We start from the raw sequence: 24,273 nt of genomic DNA, 5'->3' as shown, positions 1-24,273 counted from the left end.
GGCCTTGCAGAGTGTAAACAACAACAACCCAGCTTTGTTGTGTATGTAACCATAGGGATTGTGATGTCACCTAGAACCTTCACAGCAGCGACAGCTTCATGAGGAGCATCAGCACTGCTCTGCCTGAGCAGAACCATCACCGCCATAGGTTGTCAAATAACCCGGATTTAACCCACACAGGTAAGTCCAATGGGGTGCAGGCATGTCCTCTATGCTTACAGCTTCCCGTGGGTGTTGGTTTGATACCGTTTGGGGACAGCCAAGGAGGCATCTGCAGGCAACAAAGGTAGGTGTGTGCTTGTGTGTGTGTTTCCTATGCAGATCCTAAGCCCAGTGTCACATGCAAGTAGGAGGAGTAAGAAGGGTTCCTGGCAAATCCGGGTTATGGATTGCATTTAAAAAGGCCCCGTGGGAGTGCAATGGGCCCCTGTCTTGCTGCTTAGCAATAATGGTATGGGTTTAGGTTCTGCTGTGTGTACTGGTGGTTGACTGCCCCCCAGCCCAGAGTGTGCATGGAAAATTGTCTGGCAGCCTCCCTGACAGCAAGCAGTGATAGTGCCCATGAAGGGGACCTTGTTGGGCCCGCCCCTTTCACAGTTATCGCTTCTCGGCCTTTTGGCTAAGATCAAGTGTAGTATCTGTTCTTATCAGTTTAATATCTGATACGTCCCCTATCTGGGGACCATATATTAAATGGATTTTTGAGAACGGGGGCCGATTTCGAAGCTTGCTTCCGTCGCCCTATGCATTGACCCGATATGGCAGTATCTTCGGGTACAGTGCACCACCCCCTTACAGGGTTAAAAAGAAAGATTCCTACTTTCATTGCTACCTGCTTGCTGGCTAGCCAGCTAGCCAGCCCTGTGGGCCTTGCTGCTGCTGCTGCAGCCAAAAAACAAAAGGTGGTGCTGCTGCTGCTTCTGCTGCTTCTGCTTCTGCTTGTGTCTGGCCGCTGTTGGAGCGTCCAGGCACAGGACTTCTGCTGCTGCTGACTAAATGGCCTCCTTAATTGGATCATTTGAGTAGCCAGCACACCTGTGCAGGTAGGGCATGACATGATAGGCAGCTGCCTTGATAGCGGGTGGGTGCTGAATGTTCCTAATTGACAAAATAAGATTAATGCTTATGAAGAAATATAAAATCTCATCCCTTCCCCAATATCGCGCCACACCCCTACCCCTTAATTCCCTGGTTGAACTTGATGGACATGTGTCTTTTTTCGACCGTACTAACTATGTAACTATGTAACATAACATGGGGGGGTCTCCTGGCTGTTCACACAGGTGTGTCATTGCTGTACATTGACCATGCATTGCTTCTGTGGTATTGCAAAGGCAAAGACAAATGCTTCCAGCCATCCATTGCACTAATGGATTGGTCATCAGCTGGCTGTCTATGTCCCGCATCAATATAGACCAAAGTACAGAGGGTTAGGCTATGCTATTGTGCACCTACCTGATGCATCAGAAGGTGCGAGGCCCTTGCTAAATTCTGTGCACAGACTTTGAGATCTATGCTTTAGACTGTATCTAAACCTGCTCCAACATGGACTGACATTCTGGCCTACTTTCAGCCGATGCGACTTGTCTGTCGCTGAACAGTCGCTTTTTATGTATTCAGCACCTATGTATAATGTTGTAAAAATGCTCTAGAAGCTAAAGTCGCAGAAATGTCACACATATTTGGCCTGCAACTTTCTGTGCGACAAATTCAGACAGGAAAAATCAGTATAAATCCTTAGAAAATTATCCCCCAGTGTCTCCATCTGCTGGCGGTATTGAATAAGCATTGCTGCACTGATGGGGTATGCATTAGACGAAAAAAAAGAAGAAAAAGAAGAATAATACGCCCAGAAAAGAGGCGAAAAGGAGAAAAACGTAAAAAAACGTGAAAAAAAAGTAAGAGGAAGAGAAGGGAAAAAAAGGTGGAAATGGGTTTAAAAGTGATTTCGGCGGAGAAATATATATATATATATATATATATATATATATATATATATATACGCGCACACACACACATATATATAAACGTATTCTCCGTTGAGATATTGCAGCCGCTGCTGTGTCCAGGCCCAGGAGCCTTAGCACTGTGCTGTGATGTCACTCAATACCACTGACATCACTAGGTGTAAACAACATCTCTCCTTTGCTGTGTATGTGACTATGGAGCTGTTTGGTGATGTCGTCTATTATGGCCTTCATAGAAGCAACAGGAGATTGTTGCATCCATCTAGAACCCTCAGAACTACAGTGCTATGATGTCACTCACTTCCACAGGCCTTGCAGAGTGTAAACAACAACAACCCAGCTTTGTTGTGTATGTAACCATAGGGATTGTGATGTCACCTAGAACCTTCACAGCAGCGACAGCTTCATGAGGAGCATCAGCACTGCTCTGCCTGAGCAGAACCATCACCGCCATAGGTTGTCAAATAACCCGGATTTAACCCACACAGGTAAGTCCAATGGGGTGCAGGCATGTCCTCTATGCTTACAGCTTCCCGTGGGTGTTGGTTTGATACCGTTTGGGGACAGCCAAGGAGGCATCTGCAGGCAACAAAGGTAGGTGTGTGCTTGTGTGTGTGTTTCCTATGCAGATCCTAAGCCCAGTGTCACATGCAAGTAGGAGGAGTAAGAAGGGTTCCTGGCAAATCCGGGTTATGGATTGCATTTAAAAAGGCCCCGTGGGAGTGCAATGGGCCCCTGTCTTGCTGCTTAGCAATAATGGTATGGGTTTAGGTTCTGCTGTGTGTACTGGTGGTTGACTGCCCCCCAGCCCAGAGTGTGCATGGAAAATTGTCTGGCAGCCTCCCTGACAGCAAGCAGTGATAGTGCCCATGAAGGGGACCTTGTTGGGCCCGCCCCTTTCACGGTTATCACTTCTCGGCCTTTTGGCTAAGATCAAGTGTAGTATCTGTTCTTATCAGTTTAATATCTGATACGTCCCCTATCTGGGGACCATATATTAAATGGATTTTTGAGAACGGGGGCCGATTTCGAAGCTTGCTTCCGTCGCCCTATGCATTGACCCGATATGGCAGTATCTTCGGGTACAGTGCACCACCCCCTTACAGGGTTAAAAAGAAAGATTCCTACTTTCATTGCTACCTGCTTGCTGGCTAGCCAGCTAGCCAGCCCTGTGGGCCTTGCTGCTGCTGCTGCAGCCAAAAAACAAAAGGTGGTGCTGCTGCTGCTTCTGCTGCTTCTGCTTCTGCTTGTGTCTGGCCGCTGTTGGAGCGTCCAGGCACAGGACTTCTGCTGCTGCTGACTAAATGGCCTCCTTAATTGGATCATTTGAGTAGCCAGCACACCTGTGCAGGTAGGGCATGACATGATAGGCAGCTGCCTTGATAGCGGGTGGGTGCTGAATGTTCCTAATTGACAAAATAAGATTAATGCTTATGAAGAAATATAAAATCTCATCCCTTCCCCAATATCGCGCCACACCCCTACCCCTTAATTCCCTGGTTGAACTTGATGGACATGTGTCTTTTTTCGACCGTACTAACTATGTAACTATGTAACATAACATGGGGGGGTCTCCTGGCTGTTCACACAGGTGTGTCATTGCTGTACATTGACCATGCATTGCTTCTGTGGTATTGCAAAGGCAAAGACAAATGCTTCCAGCCATCCATTGCACTAATGGATTGGTCATCAGCTGGCTGTCTATGTCCCGCATCAATATAGACCAAAGTACAGAGGGTTAGGCTATGCTATTGTGCACCTACCTGATGCATCAGAAGGTGCGAGGCCCTTGCTAAATTCTGTGCACAGACTTTGAGATCTATGCTTTAGACTGTATCTAAACCTGCTCCAACATGGACTGACATTCTGGCCTACTTTCAGCCGATGCGACTTGTCTGTCGCTGAACAGTCGCTTTTTATGTATTCAGCACCTATGTATAATGTTGTAAAAATGCTCTAGAAGCTAAAGTCGCAGAAATGTCACACATATTTGGCCTGCAACTTTCTGTGCGACAAATTCAGACAGGAAAAATCAGTATAAATCCTTAGAAAATTATCCCCCAGTGTCTCCATCTGCTGGCGGTATTGAATAAGCATTGCTGCACTGATGGGGTATGCATTAGACGAAAAAAAAGAAGAAAAAGAAGAATAATACGCCCAGAAAAGAGGCGAAAAGGAGAAAAACGTAAAAAAACGTGAAAAAAAAGTAAGAGGAAGAGAAGGGAAAAAAAGGTGGAAATGGGTTTAAAAGTGATTTCGGCGGAGAAATATATATATATATATATATATATATATATATATATATATATATACGCGCACACACACACATATATATAAACGTATTCTCCGTTGAGATATTGCAGCCGCTGCTGTGTCCAGGCCCAGGAGCCTTAGCACTGTGCTGTGATGTCACTCAATACCACTGACATCACTAGGTGTAAACAACATCTCTCCTTTGCTGTGTATGTGACTATGGAGCTGTTTGGTGATGTCGTCTATTATGGCCTTCATAGAAGCAACAGGAGATTGTTGCATCCATCTAGAACCCTCAGAACTACAGTGCTATGATGTCACTCACTTCCACAGGCCTTGCAGAGTGTAAACAACAACAACCCAGCTTTGTTGTGTATGTAACCATAGGGATTGTGATGTCACCTAGAACCTTCACAGCAGCGACAGCTTCATGAGGAGCATCAGCACTGCTCTGCCTGAGCAGAACCATCACCGCCATAGGTTGTCAAATAACCCGGATTTAACCCACACAGGTAAGTCCAATGGGGTGCAGGCATGTCCTCTATGCTTACAGCTTCCCGTGGGTGTTGGTTTGATACCGTTTGGGGACAGCCAAGGAGGCATCTGCAGGCAACAAAGGTAGGTGTGTGCTTGTGTGTGTGTTTCCTATGCAGATCCTAAGCCCAGTGTCACATGCAAGTAGGAGGAGTAAGAAGGGTTCCTGGCAAATCCGGGTTATGGATTGCATTTAAAAAGGCCCCGTGGGAGTGCAATGGGCCCCTGTCTTGCTGCTTAGCAATAATGGTATGGGTTTAGGTTCTGCTGTGTGTACTGGTGGTTGACTGCCCCCCAGCCCAGAGTGTGCATGGAAAATTGTCTGGCAGCCTCCCTGACAGCAAGCAGTGATAGTGCCCATGAAGGGGACCTTGTTGGGCCCGCCCCTTTCACGGTTATCGCTTCTCGGCCTTTTGGCTAAGATCAAGTGTAGTATCTGTTCTTATCAGTTTAATATCTGATACGTCCCCTATCTGGGGACCATATATTAAATGGATTTTTGAGAACGGGGGCCGATTTCGAAGCTTGCTTCCGTCGCCCTATGCATTGACCCGATATGGCAGTATCTTCAGGTACAGTGCACCACCCCCTTACAGGGTTAAAAAGAAAGATTCCTACTTTCATTGCTACCTGCTTGCTGGCTAGCCAGCTAGCCAGCCCTGTGGGCCTTGCTGCTGCTGCTGCAGCCAAAAAACAAAAGGTGGTGCTGCTGCTGCTTCTGCTGCTTCTGCTTCTGCTTGTGTCTGGCCCCTGTTGGAGCGTCCAGGCACAGGACTTCTGCTGCTGCTGACTAAATGGCCTCCTTAATTGGATCATTTGAGTAGCCAGCACACCTGTGCAGGTAGGGCATGACATGATAGGCAGCTGCCTTGATAGCGGGTGGGTGCTGAATGTTCCTAATTGACAAAATAAGATTAATGCTTATGAAGAAATATAAAATCTCATCCCTTCCCCAATATCGCGCCACACCCCTACCCCTTAATTCCCTGGTTGAACTTGATGGACATGTGTCTTTTTTCGACCGTACTAACTATGTAACTATGTAACATAACATGGGGGGGGGGGGGGGTCTCCTGGCTGTTCACACAGGTGTGTCATTGCTGTACATTGACCATGCATTGCTTCTGTGGTATTGCAAAGGCAAAGACAAATGCTTCCAGCCATCCATTGCACTAATGGATTGGTCATCAGCTGGCTGTCTATGTCCCGCATCAATATAGACCAAAGTACAGAGGGTTAGGCTATGCTATTGTGCACCTACCTGATGCATCAGAAGGTGCGAGGCCCTTGCTAAATTCTGTGCACAGACTTTGAGATCTATGCTTTAGACTGTATCTAAACCTGCTCCAACATGGACTGACATTCTGGCCTACTTTCAGCCGATGCGACTTGTCTGTCGCTGAACAGTCGCTTTTTATGTATTCAGCACCTATGTATAATGTTGTAAAAATGCTCTAGAAGCTAAAGTCGCAGAAATGTCACACATATTTGGCCTGCAACTTTCTGTGCGACAAATTCAGACAGGAAAAATCAGTATAAATCCTTAGAAAATTATCCCCCAGTGTCTCCATCTGCTGGCGGTATTGAATAAGCATTGCTGCACTGATGGGGTATGCATTAGACGAAAAAAAAGAAGAAAAAGAAGAATAATACGCCCAGAAAAGAGGCGAAAAGGAGAAAAACGTAAAAAAACGTGAAAAAAAAGTAAGAGGAAGAGAAGGGAAAAAAAGGTGGAAATGGGTTTAAAAGTGATTTCGGCGGAGAAATATATATATATATATATATATATATATATATATATATATATACGCGCACACACACACATATATATAAACGTATTCTCCGTTGAGATATTGCAGCCGCTGCTGTGTCCAGGCCCAGGAGCCTTAGCACTGTGCTGTGATGTCACTCAATACCACTGACATCACTAGGTGTAAACAACATCTCTCCTTTGCTGTGTATGTGACTATGGAGCTGTTTGGTGATGTCGTCTATTATGGCCTTCATAGAAGCAACAGGAGATTGTTGCATCCATCTAGAACCCTCAGAACTACAGTGCTATGATGTCACTCACTTCCACAGGCCTTGCAGAGTGTAAACAACAACAACCCAGCTTTGTTGTGTATGTAACCATAGGGATTGTGATGTCACCTAGAACCTTCACAGCAGCGACAGCTTCATGAGGAGCATCAGCACTGCTCTGCCTGAGCAGAACCATCACCGCCATAGGTTGTCAAATAACCCGGATTTAACCCACACAGGTAAGTCCAATGGGGTGCAGGCATGTCCTCTATGCTTACAGCTTCCCGTGGGTGTTGGTTTGATACCGTTTGGGGACAGCCAAGGAGGCATCTGCAGGCAACAAAGGTAGGTGTGTGCTTGTGTGTGTGTTTCCTATGCAGATCCTAAGCCCAGTGTCACATGCAAGTAGGAGGAGTAAGAAGGGTTCCTGGCAAATCCGGGTTATGGATTGCATTTAAAAAGGCCCCGTGGGAGTGCAATGGGCCCCTGTCTTGCTGCTTAGCAATAATGGTATGGGTTTAGGTTCTGCTGTGTGTACTTGTGGTTGACTGCCCCCCAGCCCAGAGTGTGCATGGAAAATTGTCTGGCAGCCTCCCTGACAGCAAGCAGTGATAGTGCCCATGAAGGGGACCTTGTTGGGCCCGCCCCTTTCACGGTTATCGCTTCTCGGCCTTTTGGCTAAGATCAAGTGTAGTATCTGTTCTTATCAGTTTAATATCTGATACGTCCCCTATCTGGGGACCATATATTAAATGGATTTTTGAGAACGGGGGCCGATTTCGAAGCTTGCTTCCGTCGCCCTATGCATTGACCCGATATGGCAGTATCTTCGGGTACAGTGCACCACCCCCTTACAGGGTTAAAAAGAAAGATTCCTACTTTCATTGCTACCTGCTTGCTGGCTAGCCAGCTAGCCAGCCCTGTGGGCCTTGCTGCTGCTGCTGCAGCCAAAAAACAAAAGGTGGTGCTGCTGCTGCTTCTGCTGCTTCTGCTTCTGCTTGTGTCTGGCCGCTGTTGGAGCGTCCAGGCACAGGACTTCTGCTGCTGCTGACTAAATGGCCTCCTTAATTGGATCATTTGAGTAGCCAGCACACCTGTGCAGGTAGGGCATGACATGATAGGCAGCTGCCTTGATAGCGGGTGGGTGCTGAATGTTCCTAATTGACAAAATAAGATTAATGCTTATGAAGAAATATAAAATCTCATCCCTTCCCCAATATCGCGCCACACCCCTACCCCTTAATTCCCTGGTTGAACTTGATGGACATGTGTCTTTTTTCGACCGTACTAACTATGTAACTATGTAACATAACATGGGGGGGTCTCCTGGCTGTTCACACAGGTGTGTCATTGCTGTACATTGACCATGCATTGCTTCTGTGGTATTGCAAAGGCAAAGACAAATGCTTCCAGCCATCCATTGCACTAATGGATTGGTCATCAGCTGGCTGTCTATGTCCCGCATCAATATAGACCAAAGTACAGAGGGTTAGGCTATGCTATTGTGCACCTACCTGATGCATCAGAAGGTGCGAGGCCCTTGCTAAATTCTGTGCACAGACTTTGAGATCTATACTTTAGACTGTATCTAAACCTGCTCCAACATGGACTGACATTCTGGCCTACTTTCAGCCGATGCGACTTGTCTGTCGCTGAACAGTCGCTTTTTATGTATTCAGCACCTATGTATAATGTTGTAAAAATGCTCTAGAAGCTAAAGTCGCAGAAATGTCACACATATTTGGCCTGCAACTTTCTGTGCGACAAATTCAGACAGGAAAAATCAGTATAAATCCTTAGAAAATTATCCCCCAGTGTCTCCATCTGCTGGCGGTATTGAATAAGCATTGCTGCACTGATGGGGTATGCATTAGACGAAAAAAAAGAAGAAAAAGAAGAATAATACGCCCAGAAAAGAGGCGAAAAGGAGAAAAACGTAAAAAAACGTGAAAAAAAAGTAAGAGGAAGAGAAGGGAAAAAAAGGTGGAAATGGGTTTAAAAGTGATTTCGGCGGAGAAATATATATATATATATATATATATATATATATATATATATATACGCGCACACACACACATATATATAAACGTATTCTCCGTTGAGATATTGCAGCCGCTGCTGTGTCCAGGCCCAGGAGCCTTAGCACTGTGCTGTGATGTCACTCAATACCACTGACATCACTAGGTGTAAACAACATCTCTCCTTTGCTGTGTATGTGACTATGGAGCTGTTTGGTGATGTCGTCTATTATGGCCTTCATAGAAGCAACAGGAGATTGTTGCATCCATCTAGAACCCTCAGAACTACAGTGCTATGATGTCACTCACTTCCACAGGCCTTGCAGAGTGTAAACAACAACAACCCAGCTTTGTTGTGTATGTAACCATAGGGATTGTGATGTCACCTAGAACCTTCACAGCAGCGACAGCTTCATGAGGAGCATCAGCACTGCTCTGCCTGAGCAGAACCATCACCGCCATAGGTTGTCAAATAACCCGGATTTAACCCACACAGGTAAGTCCAATGGGGTGCAGGCATGTCCTCTATGCTTACAGCTTCCCGTGGGTGTTGGTTTGATACCGTTTGGGGACAGCCAAGGAGGCATCTGCAGGCAACAAAGGTAGGTGTTTGCTTGTGTGTGTGTTTCCTATGCAGATCCTAAGCCCAGTGTCACATGCAAGTAGGAGGAGTAAGAAGGGTTCCTGGCAAATCCGGGTTATGGATTGCATTTAAAAAGGCCCCGTGGGAGTGCAATGGGCCCCTGTCTTGCTGCTTAGCAATAATGGTATGGGTTTAGGTTCTGCTGTGTGTACTGGTGGTTGACTGCCCCCCAGCCCAGAGTGTGCATGGAAAATTGTCTGGCAGCCTCCCTGACAGCAAGCAGTGATAGTGCCCATGAAGGGGACCTTGTTGGGCCCGCCCCTTTCACGGTTATCGCTTCTCGGCCTTTTGGCTAAGATCAAGTGTAGTATCTGTTCTTATCAGTTTAATATCTGATACGTCCCCTATCTGGGGACCATATATTAAATGGATTTTTGAGAACGGGGGCCGATTTCGAAGCTTGCTTCCGTCGCCCTATGCATTGACCCGATATGGCAGTATCTTCGGGTACAGTGCACCACCCCCTTACAGGGTTAAAAAGAAAGATTCCTACTTTCATTGCTACCTGCTTGCTGGCTAGCCAGCTAGCCAGCTAGCCAGCCCTGTGGGCCTTGCTGCTGCTGCTGCAGCCAAAAAACAAAAGGTGGTGCTGCTGCTGCTTCTGCTGCTTCTGCTTGTGTCTGGCCGCTGTTGGAGCGTCCAGGCACAGGACTTCTGCTGCTGCTGACTAAATGGCCTCCTTAATTGGATCATTTGAGTAGCCAGCACACCTGTGCAGGCAGGGCATGACATGATAGGCAGCTGCCTTGATAGCGGGTGGGTGCTGAATGTTCCTAATTGACAAAATAAGATTAATGCTTATGAAGAAATATAAAATCTCATCCCTTCCCCAATATCGCGCCACACCCCTACCCCTTAATTCCCTGGTTGAACTTGATGGACATGTGTCTTTTTTCGACCGTACTAACTATGTAACTATGTAACATAACATGGGGGGGTCTCCTGGCTGTTCACACAGGTGTGTCATTGCTGTACATTGACCATGCATTGCTTCTGTGGTATTGCAAAGGCAAAGACAAATGCTTCCAGCCATCCATTGCACTAATGGATTGGTCATCAGCTGGCTGTCTATGTCCCGCATCAATATAGACCAAAGTACAGAGGGTTAGGCTATGCTATTGTGCACCTACCTGATGCATCAGAAGGTGCGAGGCCCTTGCTAAATTCTGTGCACAGACTTTGAGATCTATGCTTTAGACTGTATCTAAACCTGCTCCAACATGGACTGACATTCTGGCCTACTTTCAGCCGATGCGACTTGTCTGTCGCTGAACAGTCGCTTTTTATGTATTCAGCACCTATGTATAATGTTGTAAAAATGCTCTAGAAGCTAAAGTCGCAGAAATGTCACACATATTTGGCCTGCAACTTTCTGTGCGACAAATTCAGACAGGAAAAATCAGTATAAATCCTTAGAAAATTATCCCCCAGTGTCTCCATCTGCTGGCGGTATTGAATAAGCATTGCTGCACTGATGGGGTATGCATTAGACGAAAAAAAAGAAGAAAAAGAAGAATAATACGCCCAGAAAAGAGGCGAAAAGGAGAAAAACGTAAAAAAACGTGAAAAAAAAGTAAGAGGAAGAGAAGGGAAAAAAAGGTGGAAATGGGTTTAAAAGTGATTTCGGCGGAGAAATATATATATATATATATATATATATATATATATATATACGCGCACACACACACATATATATAAACGTATTCTCCGTTGAGATATTGCAGCCGCTGCTGTGTCCAGGCCCAGGAGCCTTAGCACTGTGCTGTGATGTCACTCAATACCACTGACATCACTAGGTGTAAACAACATCTCTCCTTTGCTGTGTATGTGACTATGGAGCTGTTTGGTGATGTCGTCTATTATGGCCTTCATAGAAGCAACAGGAGATTGTTGCATCCATCTAGAACCCTCAGAACTACAGTGCTATGATGTCACTCACTTCCACAGGCCTTGCAGAGTGTAAACAACAACAACCCAGCTTTGTTGTGTATGTAACCATAGGGATTGTGATGTCACCTAGAACCTTCACAGCAGCGACAGCTTCATGAGGAGCATCAGCACTGCTCTGCCTGAGCAGAACCATCACCGCCATAGGTTGTCAAATAACCCGGATTTAACCCACACAGGTAAGTCCAATGGGGTGCAGGCATGTCCTCTATGCTTACAGCTTCCCGTGGGTGTTGGTTTGATACCGTTTGGGGACAGCCAAGGAGGCATCTGCAGGCCACAAAGGTAGGTGTGTGCTTGTGTGTGTGTTTCCTATGCAGATCCTAAGCCCAGTGTCACATGCAAGTAGGAGGAGTAAGAAGGGTTCCTGGCAAATCCGGGTTATGGATTGCATTTAAAAAGGCCCCGTGGGAGTGCAATGGGCCCCTGTCTTGCTGCTTAGCAATAATGGTATGGGTTTAGGTTCTGCTGTGTGTACTGGTGGTTGACTGCCCCCCAGCCCAGAGTGTGCATGGAAAATTGTCTGGCAGCCTCCCTGACAGCAAGCAGTGATAGTGCCCATGAAGGGGACCTTGTTGGGCCCGCCCCTTTCACGGTTATCGCTTCTCGGCCTTTTGGCTAAGATCAAGTGTAGTATCTGTTCTTATCAGTTTAATATCTGATACGTCCCCTATCTGGGGACCATATATTAAATGGATTTTTGAGAACGGGGGCCGATTTCGAAGCTTGCTTCCGTCGCCCTATGCATTGACCCGATATGGCAGTATCTTCGGGTACAGTGCACCACCCCCTTACAGGGTTAAAAAGAAAGATTCCTACTTTCATTGCTACCTGCTTGCTGGCTAGCCAGCTAGCCAGCCCTGTGGGCCTTGCTGCTGCTGCTGCAGCCAAAAAACAAAAGGTGGTGCTGCTGCTGCTTCTGCTGCTTCTGCTTCTGCTTGTGTCTGGCCGCTGTTGGAGCGTCCAGGCACAGGACTTCTGCTGCTGCTGACTAAATGGCCTCCTTAATTGGATCATTTGAGTAGCCAGCACACCTGTGCAGGTAGGGCATGACATGATAGGCAGCTGCCTTGATAGCTGGTGGGTGCTGAATGTTCCTAATTGACAAAATAAGATTAATGCTTATGAAGAAATATAAAATCTCATCCCTTCCCCAATATCGCGCCACACCCCTACCCCTTAATTCCCTGGTTGAACTTGATGGACATGTGTCTTTTTTCGACCGTACTAACTATGTAACTATGTAACATAACATGGGGGGGTCTCCTGGCTGTTCACACAGGTGTGTCATTGCTGTACATTGACCATGCATTGCTTCTGTGGTATTGCAAAGGCAAAGACAAATGCTTCCAGCCATCCATTGCACTAATGGATTGGTCATCAGCTGGCTGTCTATGTCCCGCATCAATATAGACCAAAGTACAGAGGGTTAGGCTATGCTATTGTGCACCTACCTGATGCATCAGAAGGTGCGAGGCCCTTGCTAAATTCTGTGCACAGACTTTGAGATCTATGCTTTAGACTGTATCTAAACCTGCTCCAACATGGACTGACATTCTGGCCTACTTTCAGCCGATGCGACTTGTCTGTCGCTGAACAGTCGCTTTTTATGTATTCAGCACCTATGTATAATGTTGTAAAAATGCTCTAGAAGCTAAAGTCGCAGAAATGTCACACATATTTGGCCTGCAACTTTCTGTGCGACAAATTCAGACAGGAAAAATCAGTATAAATCCTTAGAAAATTATCCCCCAGTGTCTCCATCTGCTGGCGGTATTGAATAAGCATTGCTGCACTGATGGGGTATGCATTAGACGAAAAAAAAGAAGAAAAAGAAGAATAATACGCCCAGAAAAGAGGCGAAAAGGAGAAAAACGTAAAAAAACGTGAAAAAAAAGTAAGAGGAAGAGAAGGGAAAAAAAGGTGGAAATGGGTTTAAAAGTGATTTCGGCGGAGAAATATATATATATATATATATATATATATATATATATACGCGCACACACACACATATATATAAACGTATTCTCCGTTGAGATATTGCAGCCGCTGCTGTGTCCAGGCCCAGGAGCCTTAGCACTGTGCTGTGATGTCACTCAATACCACTGACATCACTAGGTGTAAACAACATCTCTCCTTTGCTGTGTATGTGACTATGGAGCTGTTTGGTGATGTCGTCTATTATGGCCTTCATAGAAGCAACAGGAGATTGTTGCATCCATCTAGAACCCTCAGAACTACAGTGCTATGATGTCACTCACTTCCACAGGCCTTGCAGAGTGTAAACAACAACAACACAGCTTTGTTGTGTATGTAACCATAGGGATTGTGATGTCACCTAGAACCTTCACAGCAGCGACAGCTTCATGAGGAGCATCAGCACTGCTCTGCCTGAGCAGAACCATCACCGCCATAGGTTGTCAAATAACCCGGATTTAACCCACACAGGTAAGTCCAATGGGGTGCAGGCATGTCCTCTATGCTTACAGCTTCCCGTGGGTGTTGGTTTGATACCGTTTGGGGACAGCCAAGGAGGCATCTGCAGGCAACAAAGGTAGGTGTGTGCTTGTGTGTGTGTTTCCTATGCAGATCCTAAGCCCAGTGTCACATGCAAGTAGGAGGAGTAAGAAGGGTTCCTGGCAAATCCGGGTTATGGATTGCATTTAAAAAGGCCCCGTGGGAGTGCAATGGGCCCCTGTCTTGCTGCTTAGCAATAATGGTATGGGTTTAGGTTCTGCTGTGTGTACTGGTGGTTGACTGCCCCCCAGCCCAGAGTGTGCATGGAAAATTGTCTGGCAGCCTCCCTGACAGCAAGCAGTGATAGTGCCCATGAAGGGGACCTTGTTGGGCCCGCCCCTTTCACGGTTATCGCTTCTCGGCCTTTTGGCTAAGATCAAGTGTAGTATCTGTTCTTATCAGTTTAATATCTGATACGTCCCCTATCTGGGGACCATATATTAAATGGATTTTTGAGAACGGGGGCCGATTTCGAAGCTTGCTTCCGTCGCCCTATGCATTGACCCGATATGGCAGTATCTTCAGGTACAGTGCACCACCCCCTTACAGGGTTAAAAAGAAAGATTCCTACTTTCATTGCTACCTGCTTGCTGGCTAGCCAGCTAGCCAGCCCTGTGGGCCTTGCTGCTGCTGCTGCAGCCAAAAAACAAAAGGTGGTGCTGCTGCTGCTTCTGCTGCTTCTGCTTCTGCTTGTGTCTGGCCGCTGTTGGAGCGTCCAGGCACAGGACTTCTGCTGCTGCTGACTAAATGGCCTCCTTAATTGGATCATTTGAGTAGCCAGCACACCTGTGCAGGTAGGGCATGACATGATAGGCAGCTGCCTTGATAGCGGGTGGGTGCTGAATGTTCCTAATTGACAAAATAAGATTAATGCTTATGAAGAAATATAAAATCTCATCCCTTCCCCAATATCGCGCCACACCCCTACCCCTTAATTCCCTGGTTGAACTTGATGGACATGTGTCTTTTTTCGACCGTACTATGTAACTATGTAACATAACATGGGGGGGGGGGGGGGGTCTCCTGGCTGTTCACACAGGTGTGTCATTGCTGTACATTGACCATGCATTGCTTCTGTGGTATTGCAAAGGCAAAGACAAATGCTTCCAGCCATCCATTGCACTAATGGATTGGTCATCAGCTGGCTGTCTATGTCCCGCATCAATATAGACCAAAGTACAGAGGGTTAGGCTATGCTATTGTGCACCTACCTGATGCATCAGAAGGTGCGAGGCCCTTGCTAAATTCTGTGCACAGACTTTGAGATCTATGCTTTAGACTGTATCTAAACCTGCTCCAACATGGACTGACATTCTGGCCTACTTTCAGCCGATGCGACTTGTCTGTCGCTGAACAGTCGCTTTTTATGTATTCAGCACCTATGTATAATGTTGTAAAAATGCTCTAGAAGCTAAAGTCGCAGAAATGTCACACATATTTGGCCTGCAACTTTCTGTGCGACAAATTCAGACAGGAAAAATCAGTATAAATCCTTAGAAAATTATCCCCCAGTGTCTCCATCTGCTGGCGGTATTGAATAAGCATTGCTGCACTGATGGGGTATGCATTAGACGAAAAAAAAGAAGAAAAAGAAGAATAATACGCCCAGAAAAGAGGCGAAAAGGAGAAAAACGTAAAAAAACGTGAAAAAAAAGTAAGAGGAAGAGAAGGGAAAAAAAGGTGGAAATGGGTTTAAAAGTGATTTCGGCGGAGAAATATATATATATATATATATATATATATATATATATATATATATATATACGCGCACACACACACATATATATAAACGTATTCTCCGTTGAGATATTGCAGCCGCTGCTGTGTCCAGGCCCAGGAGCCTTAGCACTGTGCTGTGATGTCACTCAATACCACTGACATCACTAGGTGTAAACAACATCTCTCCTTTGCTGTGTATGTGACTATGGAGCTGTTTGGTGATGTCGTCTATTATGGCCTTCATAGAAGCAACAGGAGATTGTTGCATCCATCTAGAACCCTCAGAACTACAGTGCTATGATGTCACTCACTTCCACAGGCCTTGCAGAGTGTAAACAACAACAACCCAGCTTTGTTGTGTATGTAACCATAGGGATTGTGATGTCACCTAGAACCTTCACAGCAGCGACAGCTTCATGAGGAGCATCAGCACTGCTCTGCCTGAGCAGAACCATCACCGCCATAGGTTGTCAAATAACCCGGATTTAACCCACACAGGTAAGTCCAATGGGGTGCAGGCATGTCCTCTATGCTTACAGCTTCCCGTGGGTGTTGGTTTGATACCGTTTGGGGACAGCCAAGGAGGCATCTGCAGGCAACAAAGGTAGGTGTGTGCTTGTGTGTGTGTTTCCTATGCAGATCCTAAGCCCAGTGTCACATGCAAGTAGGAGGAGTAAGAAGGGTTCCTGGCAAATCCGGGTTATGGATTGCATTTAAAAAGGCCCCGTGGGAGTGCAATGGGCCCCTGTCTTGCTGCTTAGCAATAATGGTATGGGTTTAGGTTCTGCTGTGTGTACTTGTGGTTGACTGCCCCCCAGCCCAGAGTGTGCATGGAAAATTGTCTGGCAGCCTCCCTGACAGCAAGCAGTGATAGTGCCCATGAAGGGGACCTTGTTGGGCCCGCCCCTTTCACGGTTATCGCTTCTCGGCCTTTTGGCTAAGATCAAGTGTAGTATCTGTTCTTATCAGTTTAATATCTGATACGTCCCCTATCTGGGGACCATATATTAAATGGATTTTTGAGAACGGGGGCCGATTTCGAAGCTTGCTTCCGTCGCCCTATGCATTGACCCGATATGGCAGTATCTTCGGGTACAGTGCACCACCCCCTTACAGGGTTAAAAAGAAAGATTCCTACTTTCATTGCTACCTGCTTGCTGGCTAGCCAGCTAGCCAGCCCTGTGGGCCTTGCTGCTGCTGCTGCAGCCAAAAAACAAAAGGTGGTGCTGCTGCTGCTTCTGCTGCTTCTGCTTCTGCTTGTGTCTGGCCGCTGTTGGAGCGTCCAGGCACAGGACTTCTGCTGCTGCTGACTAAATGGCCTCCTTAATTGGATCATTTGAGTAGCCAGCACACCTGTGCAGGTAGGGCATGACATGATAGGCAGCTGCCTTGATAGCGGGTGGGTGCTGAATGTTCCTAATTGACAAAATAAGATTAATGCTTATGAAGAAATATAAAATCTCATCCCTTCCCCAATATCGCGCCACACCCCTACCCCTTAATTCCCTGGTTGAACTTGATGGACATGTGTCTTTTTTCGACCGTACTAACTATGTAACTATGTAACATAACATGGGGGGGTCTCCTGGCTGTTCACACAGGTGTGTCATTGCTGTACATTGACCATGCATTGCTTCTGTGGTATTGCAAAGGCAAAGACAAATGCTTCCAGCCATCCATTGCACTAATGGATTGGTCATCAGCTGGCTGTCTATGTCCCGCATCAATATAGACCAAAGTACAGAGGGTTAGGCTATGCTATTGTGCACCTACCTGATGCATCAGAAGGTGCGAGGCCCTTGCTAAATTCTGTGCACAGACTTTGAGATCTATACTTTAGACTGTATCTAAACCTGCTCCAACATGGACTGACATTCTGGCCTACTTTCAGCCGATGCGACTTGTCTGTCGCTGAACAGTCGCTTTTTATGTATTCAGCACCTATGTATAATGTTGTAAAAATGCTCTAGAAGCTAAAGTCGCAGAAATGTCACACATATTTGGCCTGCAACTTTCTGTGCGACAAATTCAGACAGGAAAAATCAGTATAAATCCTTAGAAAATTATCCCCCAGTGTCTCCATCTGCTGGCGGTATTGAATAAGCATTGCTGCACTGATGGGGTATGCATTAGACGAAAAAAAAGAAGAAAAAGAAGAATAATACGCCCAGAAAAGAGGCGAAAAGGAGAAAAACGTAAAAAAACGTGAAAAAAAAGTAAGAGGAAGAGAAGGGAAAAAAAGGTGGAAATGGGTTTAAAAGTGATTTCGGCGGAGAAATATATATATATATATATATATATATATATATATATATATACGCGCACACACACACATATATATAAACGTATTCTCCGTTGAGATATTGCAGCCGCTGCTGTGTCCAGGCCCAGGAGCCTTAGCACTGTGCTGTGATGTCACTCAATACCACTGACATCACTAGGTGTAAACAACATCTCTCCTTTGCTGTGTATGTGACTATGGAGCTGTTTGGTGATGTCGTCTATTACGGCCTTCATAGAAGCAACAGGAGATTGTTGCATCCATCTTGAACCCTCAGAACTACAGTGCTATGATGTCACTCACTTCCACAGGCCTTGCAGAGTGTAAACAACAACAACCCAGCTTTGTTGTGTATGTAACCATAGGGATTGTGATGTCACCTAGAACCTTCACAGCAGCGACAGCTTCATGAGGAGCATCAGCACTGCTCTGCCTGAGCAGAACCATCACCGCCATAGGTTGTCAAATAACCCGGATTTAACCCACACAGGTAAGTCCAATGGGGTGCAGGCATGTCCTCTATGCTTACAGCTTCCCGTGGGTGTTGGTTTGATACCGTTTGGGGACAGCCAAGGAGGCATCTGCAGGCAACAAAGGTAGGTGTTTGCTTGTGTGTGTGTTTCCTATGCAGATCCTAAGCCCAGTGTCACATGCAAGTAGGAGGAGTAAGAAGGGTTCCTGGCAAATCCGGGTTATGGATTGCATTTAAAAAGGCCCCGTGGGAGTGCAATGGGCCCCTGTCTTGCTGCTTAGCAATAATGGTATGGGTTTAGGTTCTGCTGTGTGTACTGGTGGTTGACTGCCCCCCAGCCCAGAGTGTGCATGGAAAATTGTCTGGCAGCCTCCCTGACAGCAAGCAGTGATAGTGCCCATGAAGGGGACCTTGTTGGGCCCGCCCCTTTCACGGTTATCGCTTCTCGGCCTTTTGGCTAAGATCAAGTGTAGTATCTGTTCTTATCAGTTTAATATCTGATACGTCCCCTATCTGGGGACCATATATTAAATGGATTTTTGAGAACGGGGGCCGATTTCGAAGCTTGCTTCCGTCGCCCTATGCATTGACCCGATATGGCAGTATCTTCGGGTACAGTGCACCACCCCCTTACAGGGTTAAAAAGAAAGATTCCTACTTTCATTGCTACCTGCTTGCTGGCTAGCCAGCTAGCCAGCTAGCCAGCCCTGTGGGCCTTGCTGCTGCTGCTGCAGCCAAAAAACAAAAGGTGGTGCTGCTGCTGCTTCTGCTGCTTCTGCTTGTGTCTGGCCGCTGTTGGAGCGTCCAGGCACAGGACTTCTGCTGCTGCTGACTAAATGGCCTCCTTAATTGGATCATTTGAGTAGCCAGCACACCTGTGCAGGCAGGGCATGACATGATAGGCAGCTGCCTTGATAGCGGGTGGGTGCTGAATGTTCCTAATTGACAAAATAAGATTAATGCTTATGAAGAAATATAAAATCTCATCCCTTCCCCAATATCGCGCCACACCCCTACCCCTTAATTCCCTGGTTGAACTTGATGGACATGTGTCTTTTTTCGACCGTACTAACTATGTAACTATGTAACATAACATGGGGGGGTCTCCTGGCTGTTCACACAGGTGTGTCATTGCTGTACATTGACCATGCATTGCTTCTGTGGTATTGCAAAGGCAAAGACAAATGCTTCCAGCCATCCATTGCACTAATGGATTGGTCATCAGCTGGCTGTCTATGTCCCGCATCAATATAGACCAAAGTACAGAGGGTTAGGCTATGCTATTGTGCACCTACCTGATGCATCAGAAGGTGCGAGGCCCTTGCTAAATTCTGTGCACAGACTTTGAGATCTATGCTTTAGACTGTATCTAAACCTGCTCCAACATGGACTGACATTCTGGCCTACTTTCAGCCGATGCGACTTGTCTGTCGCTGAACAGTCGCTTTTTATGTATTCAGCACCTATGTATAATGTTGTAAAAATGCTCTAGAAGCTAAAGTCGCAGAAATGTCACACATATTTGGCCTGCAACTTTCTGTGCGACAAATTCAGACAGGAAAAATCAGTATAAATCCTTAGAAAATTATCCCCCAGTGTCTCCATCTGCTGGCGGTATTGAATAAGCATTGCTGCACTGATGGGGTATGCATTAGACGAAAAAAAAGAAGAAAAAGAAGAATAATACGCCCAGAAAAGAGGCGAAAAGGAGAAAAACGTAAAAAAACGTGAAAAAAAAGTAAGAGGAAGAGAAGGGAAAAAAAGGTGGAAATGGGTTTAAAAGTGATTTCGGCGGAGAAATATATATATATATATATATATATATATATATATATATATATACGCGCACACACACACATATATATAAACGTATTCTCCGTTGAGATATTGCAGCCGCTGCTGTGTCCAGGCCCAGGAGCCTTAGCACTGTGCTGTGATGTCACTCAATACCACTGACATCACTAGGTGTAAACAACATCTCTCCTTTGCTGTGTATGTGACTATGGAGCTGTTTGGTGATGTCGTCTATTATGGCCTTCATAGAAGCAACAGGAGATTGTTGCATCCATCTAGAACCCTCAGAACTACAGTGCTATGATGTCACTCACTTCCACAGGCCTTGCAGAGTGTAAACAACAACAACCCAGCTTTGTTGTGTATGTAACCATAGGGATTGTGATGTCACCTAGAACCTTCACAGCAGCGACAGCTTCATGAGGAGCATCAGCACTGCTCTGCCTGAGCAGAACCATCACCGCCATAGGTTGTCAAATAACCCGGATTTAACCCACACAGGTAAGTCCAATGGGGTGCAGGCATGTCCTCTATGCTTACAGCTTCCCGTGGGTGTTGGTTTGATACCGTTTGGGGACAGCCAAGGAGGCATCTGCAGGCCACAAAGGTAGGTGTGTGCTTGTGTGTGTGTTTCCTATGCAGATCCTAAGCCCAGTGTCACATGCAAGTAGGAGGAGTAAGAAGGGTTCCTGGCAAATCCGGGTTATGGATTGCATTTAAAAAGGCCCCGTGGGAGTGCAATGGGCCCCTGTCTTGCTGCTTAGCAATAATGGTATGGGTTTAGGTTCTGCTGTGTGTACTGGTGGTTGACTGCCCCCCAGCCCAGAGTGTGCATGGAAAATTGTCTGGCAGCCTCCCTGACAGCAAGCAGTGATAGTGCCCATGAAGGGGACCTTGTTGGGCCCGCCCCTTTCACGGTTATCGCTTCTCGGCCTTTTGGCTAAGATCAAGTGTAGTATCTGTTCTTATCAGTTTAATATCTGATACGTCCCCTATCTGGGGACCATATATTAAATGGATTTTTGAGAACGGGGGCCGATTTCGAAGCTTGCTTCCGTCGCCCTATGCATTGACCCGATATGGCAGTATCTTCGGGTACAGTGCACCACCCCCTTACAGGGTTAAAAAGAAAGATTCCTACTTTCATTGCTACCTGCTTGCTGGCTAGCCAGCTAGCCAGCCCTGTGGGCCTTGCTGCTGCTGCTGCAGCCAAAAAACAAAAGGTGGTGCTGCTGCTGCTTCTGCTGCTTCTGCTTCTGCTTGTGTCTGGCCGCTGTTGGAGCGTCCAGGCACAGGACTTCTGCTGCTGCTGACTAAATGGCCTCCTTAATTGGATCATTTGAGTAGCCAGCACACCTGTGCAGGTAGGGCATGACATGATAGGCAGCTGCCTTGATAGCTGGTGGGTGCTGAATGTTCCTAATTGACAAAATAAGATTAATGCTTATGAAGAAATATAAAATCTCATCCCTTCCCCAATATCGCGCCACACCCCTACCCCTTAATTCCCTGGTTGAACTTGATGGACATGTGTCTTTTTTCGACCGTACTAACTATGTAACTATGTAACATAACATGGGGGGGTCTCCTGGCTGTTCACACAGGTGTGTCATTGCTGTACATTGACCATGCATTGCTTCTGTGGTATTGCAAAGGCAAAGACAAATGCTTCCAGCCATCCATTGCACTAATGGATTGGTCATCAGCTGGCTGTCTATGTCCCGCATCAATATAGACCAAAGTACAGAGGGTTAGGCTATGCTATTGTGCACCTACCTGATGCATCAGAAGGTGCGAGGCCCTTGCTAAATTCTGTGCACAGACTTTGAGATCTATGCTTTAGACTGTATCTAAACCTGCTCCAACATGGACTGACATTCTGGCCTACTTTCAGCCGATGCGACTTGTCTGTCGCTGAACAGTCGCTTTTTATGTATTCAGCACCTATGTATAATGTTGTAAAAATGCTCTAGAAGCTAAAGTCGCAGAAATGTCACACATATTTGGCCTGCAACTTTCTGTGCGACAAATTCAGACAGGAAAAATCAGTATAAATCCTTAGAAAATTATCCCCCAGTGTCTCCATCTGCTGGCGGTATTGAATAAGCATTGCTGCACTGATGGGGTATGCATTAGACGAAAAAAAAGAAGAAAAAGAAGAATAATACGCCCAGAAAAGAGGCGAAAAGGAGAAAAACGTAAAAAAACGTGAAAAAAAAGTAAGAGGAAGAGAAGGGAAAAAAAGGTGGAAATGGGTTTAAAAGTGATTTCGGCGGAGAATATATATATATATATATATATATATATATATATATATATACGCGCACACACACACATATATATAAACGTATTCTCCGTTGAGATATTGCAGCCGCTGCTGTGTCCAGGCCCAGGAGCCTTAGCACTGTGCTGTGATGTCACTCAATACCACTGACATCACTAGGTGTAAACAACATCTCTCCTTTGCTGTGTATGTGACTATGGAGCTGTTTGGTGATGTCGTCTATTATGGCCTTCATAGAAGCAACAGGAGATTGTTGCATCCATCTAGAACCCTCAGAACTACAGTGCTATGATGTCACTCACTTCCACAGGCCTTGCAGAGTGTAAACAACAACAACCCAGCTTTGTTGTGTATGTAACCATAGGGATTGTGATGTCACCTAGAACCTTCACAGCAGCGACAGCTTCATGAGGAGCATCAGCACTGCTCTGCCTGAGCAGAACCATCACCGCCATAGGTTGTCAAATAACCCGGATTTAACCCACACAGGTAAGTCCAATGGGGTGCAGGCATGTCCTCTATGCTTACAGCTTCCCGTGGGTGTTGGTTTGATACCGTTTGGGGACAGCCAAGGAGGCATCTGCAGGCAACAAAGGTAGGTGTGTGCTTGTGTGTGTGTTTCCTATGCAGATCCTAAGCCCAGTGTCACATGCAAGTAGGAGGAGTAAGAAGGGTTCCTGGCAAATCCGGGTTATGGATTGCATTTAAAAAGGCCCCGTGGGAGTGCAATGGGCCCCTGTCTTGCTGCTTAGCAATAATGGTATGGGTTTAGGTTCTGCTGTGTGTACTGGTGGTTGACTGCCCCCCAGCCCAGAGTGTGCATGGAAAATTGTCTGGCAGCCTCCCTGACAGCAAGCAGTGATAGTGCCCATGAAGGGGACCTTGTTGGGCCCGCCCCTTTCACGGTTATCACTTCTCGGCCTTTTGGCTAAGATCAAGTGTAGTATCTGTTCTTATCAGTTTAATATCTGATACGTCCCCTATCTGGGGACCATATATTAAATGGATTTTTGAGAACGGGGGCCGATTTCGAAGCTTGCTTCCGTCGCCCTATGCATTGACCCGATATGGCAGTATCTTCGGGTACAGTGCACCACCCCCTTACAGGGTTAAAAAGAAAGATTCCTACTTTCATTGCTACCTGCTTGCTGGCTAGCCAGCTAGCCAGCCCTGTGGGCCTTGCTGCTGCTGCTGCAGCCAAAAAACAAAAGGTGGTGCTGCTGCTGCTTCTGCTGCTTCTGCTTCTGCTTGTGTCTGGCCGCTGTTGGAGCGTCCAGGCACAGGACTTCTGCTGCTGCTGACTAAATGGCCTCCTTAATTGGATCATTTGAGTAGCCAGCACACCTGTGCAGGTAGGGCATGACATGATAGGCAGCTGCCTTGATAGCGGGTGGGTGCTGAATGTTCCTAATTGACAAAATAAGATTAATGCTTATGAAGAAATATAAAATCTCATCCCTTCCCCAATATCGCGCCACACCCCTACCCCTTAATTCCCTGGTTGAACTTGATGGACATGTGTCTTTTTTCGACCGTACTAACTATGTAACTATGTAACATAACATGGGGGGGTCTCCTGGCTGTTCACACAGGTGTGTCATTGCTGTACATTGACCATGCATTGCTTCTGTGGTATTGCAAAGGCAAAGACAAATGCTTCCAGCCATCCATTGCACTAATGGATTGGTCATCAGCTGGCTGTCTATGTCCCGCATCAATATAGACCAAAGTACAGAGGGTTAGGCTATGCTATTGTGCACCTACCTGATGCATCAGAAGGTGCGAGGCCCTTGCTAAATTCTGTGCACAGACTTTGAGATCT

General features: G+C 46.3%; 11 non-coding genes across 11 annotated transcripts; all 11 read left to right on the top strand.

Moving 5' to 3' along the window:
- Positions 1–599: 599 nt before the first annotated feature.
- LOC130349966 (U2 spliceosomal RNA) lies at positions 600–790 on the top strand. The gene has a single exon (XR_008887185.1). It is a non-coding gene; the product is annotated as a U2 spliceosomal RNA (small nuclear RNA).
- Positions 791–2,874: 2,084 nt separating this feature from the next.
- LOC130349987 (U2 spliceosomal RNA) lies at positions 2,875–3,065 on the top strand. The gene has a single exon (XR_008887204.1). It is a non-coding gene; the product is annotated as a U2 spliceosomal RNA (small nuclear RNA).
- A 2,086-nt stretch (positions 3,066–5,151) lies between these two features.
- Positions 5,152–5,342, top strand: LOC130349991 (U2 spliceosomal RNA). Its single transcript, XR_008887208.1, has one exon. It is a non-coding gene; the product is annotated as a U2 spliceosomal RNA (small nuclear RNA).
- A 2,092-nt stretch (positions 5,343–7,434) lies between these two features.
- On the top strand, positions 7,435–7,625 carry LOC130349965 (U2 spliceosomal RNA). The gene has a single exon (XR_008887184.1). It is a non-coding gene; the product is annotated as a U2 spliceosomal RNA (small nuclear RNA).
- A 2,084-nt stretch (positions 7,626–9,709) lies between these two features.
- LOC130349964 (U2 spliceosomal RNA) lies at positions 9,710–9,900 on the top strand. The gene has a single exon (XR_008887183.1). It is a non-coding gene; the product is annotated as a U2 spliceosomal RNA (small nuclear RNA).
- Positions 9,901–11,982: 2,082 nt separating this feature from the next.
- LOC130349962 (U2 spliceosomal RNA) lies at positions 11,983–12,173 on the top strand. Its single transcript, XR_008887182.1, has one exon. It is a non-coding gene; the product is annotated as a U2 spliceosomal RNA (small nuclear RNA).
- Positions 12,174–14,251: 2,078 nt separating this feature from the next.
- On the top strand, positions 14,252–14,442 carry LOC130349990 (U2 spliceosomal RNA). The gene has a single exon (XR_008887207.1). It is a non-coding gene; the product is annotated as a U2 spliceosomal RNA (small nuclear RNA).
- A 2,095-nt stretch (positions 14,443–16,537) lies between these two features.
- Positions 16,538–16,728, top strand: LOC130349960 (U2 spliceosomal RNA). The gene has a single exon (XR_008887180.1). It is a non-coding gene; the product is annotated as a U2 spliceosomal RNA (small nuclear RNA).
- Positions 16,729–18,810: 2,082 nt separating this feature from the next.
- LOC130349959 (U2 spliceosomal RNA) lies at positions 18,811–19,001 on the top strand. Its single transcript, XR_008887179.1, has one exon. It is a non-coding gene; the product is annotated as a U2 spliceosomal RNA (small nuclear RNA).
- Positions 19,002–21,087: 2,086 nt separating this feature from the next.
- Positions 21,088–21,278, top strand: LOC130349958 (U2 spliceosomal RNA). Its single transcript, XR_008887178.1, has one exon. It is a non-coding gene; the product is annotated as a U2 spliceosomal RNA (small nuclear RNA).
- Positions 21,279–23,359: 2,081 nt separating this feature from the next.
- Positions 23,360–23,550, top strand: LOC130349984 (U2 spliceosomal RNA). The gene has a single exon (XR_008887202.1). It is a non-coding gene; the product is annotated as a U2 spliceosomal RNA (small nuclear RNA).
- Positions 23,551–24,273: the final 723 nt, after the last annotated feature.

Source organism: Hyla sarda, unplaced genomic scaffold, assembly GCF_029499605.1.
Source record: "Hyla sarda isolate aHylSar1 unplaced genomic scaffold, aHylSar1.hap1 scaffold_928, whole genome shotgun sequence".
Lineage (NCBI taxonomy): Eukaryota > Metazoa > Chordata > Amphibia > Anura > Hylidae > Hyla > Hyla sarda.
Note: the sequence above shows the minus strand (reverse complement) of the source record. Positions and strands in the feature narration are given on the sequence as shown.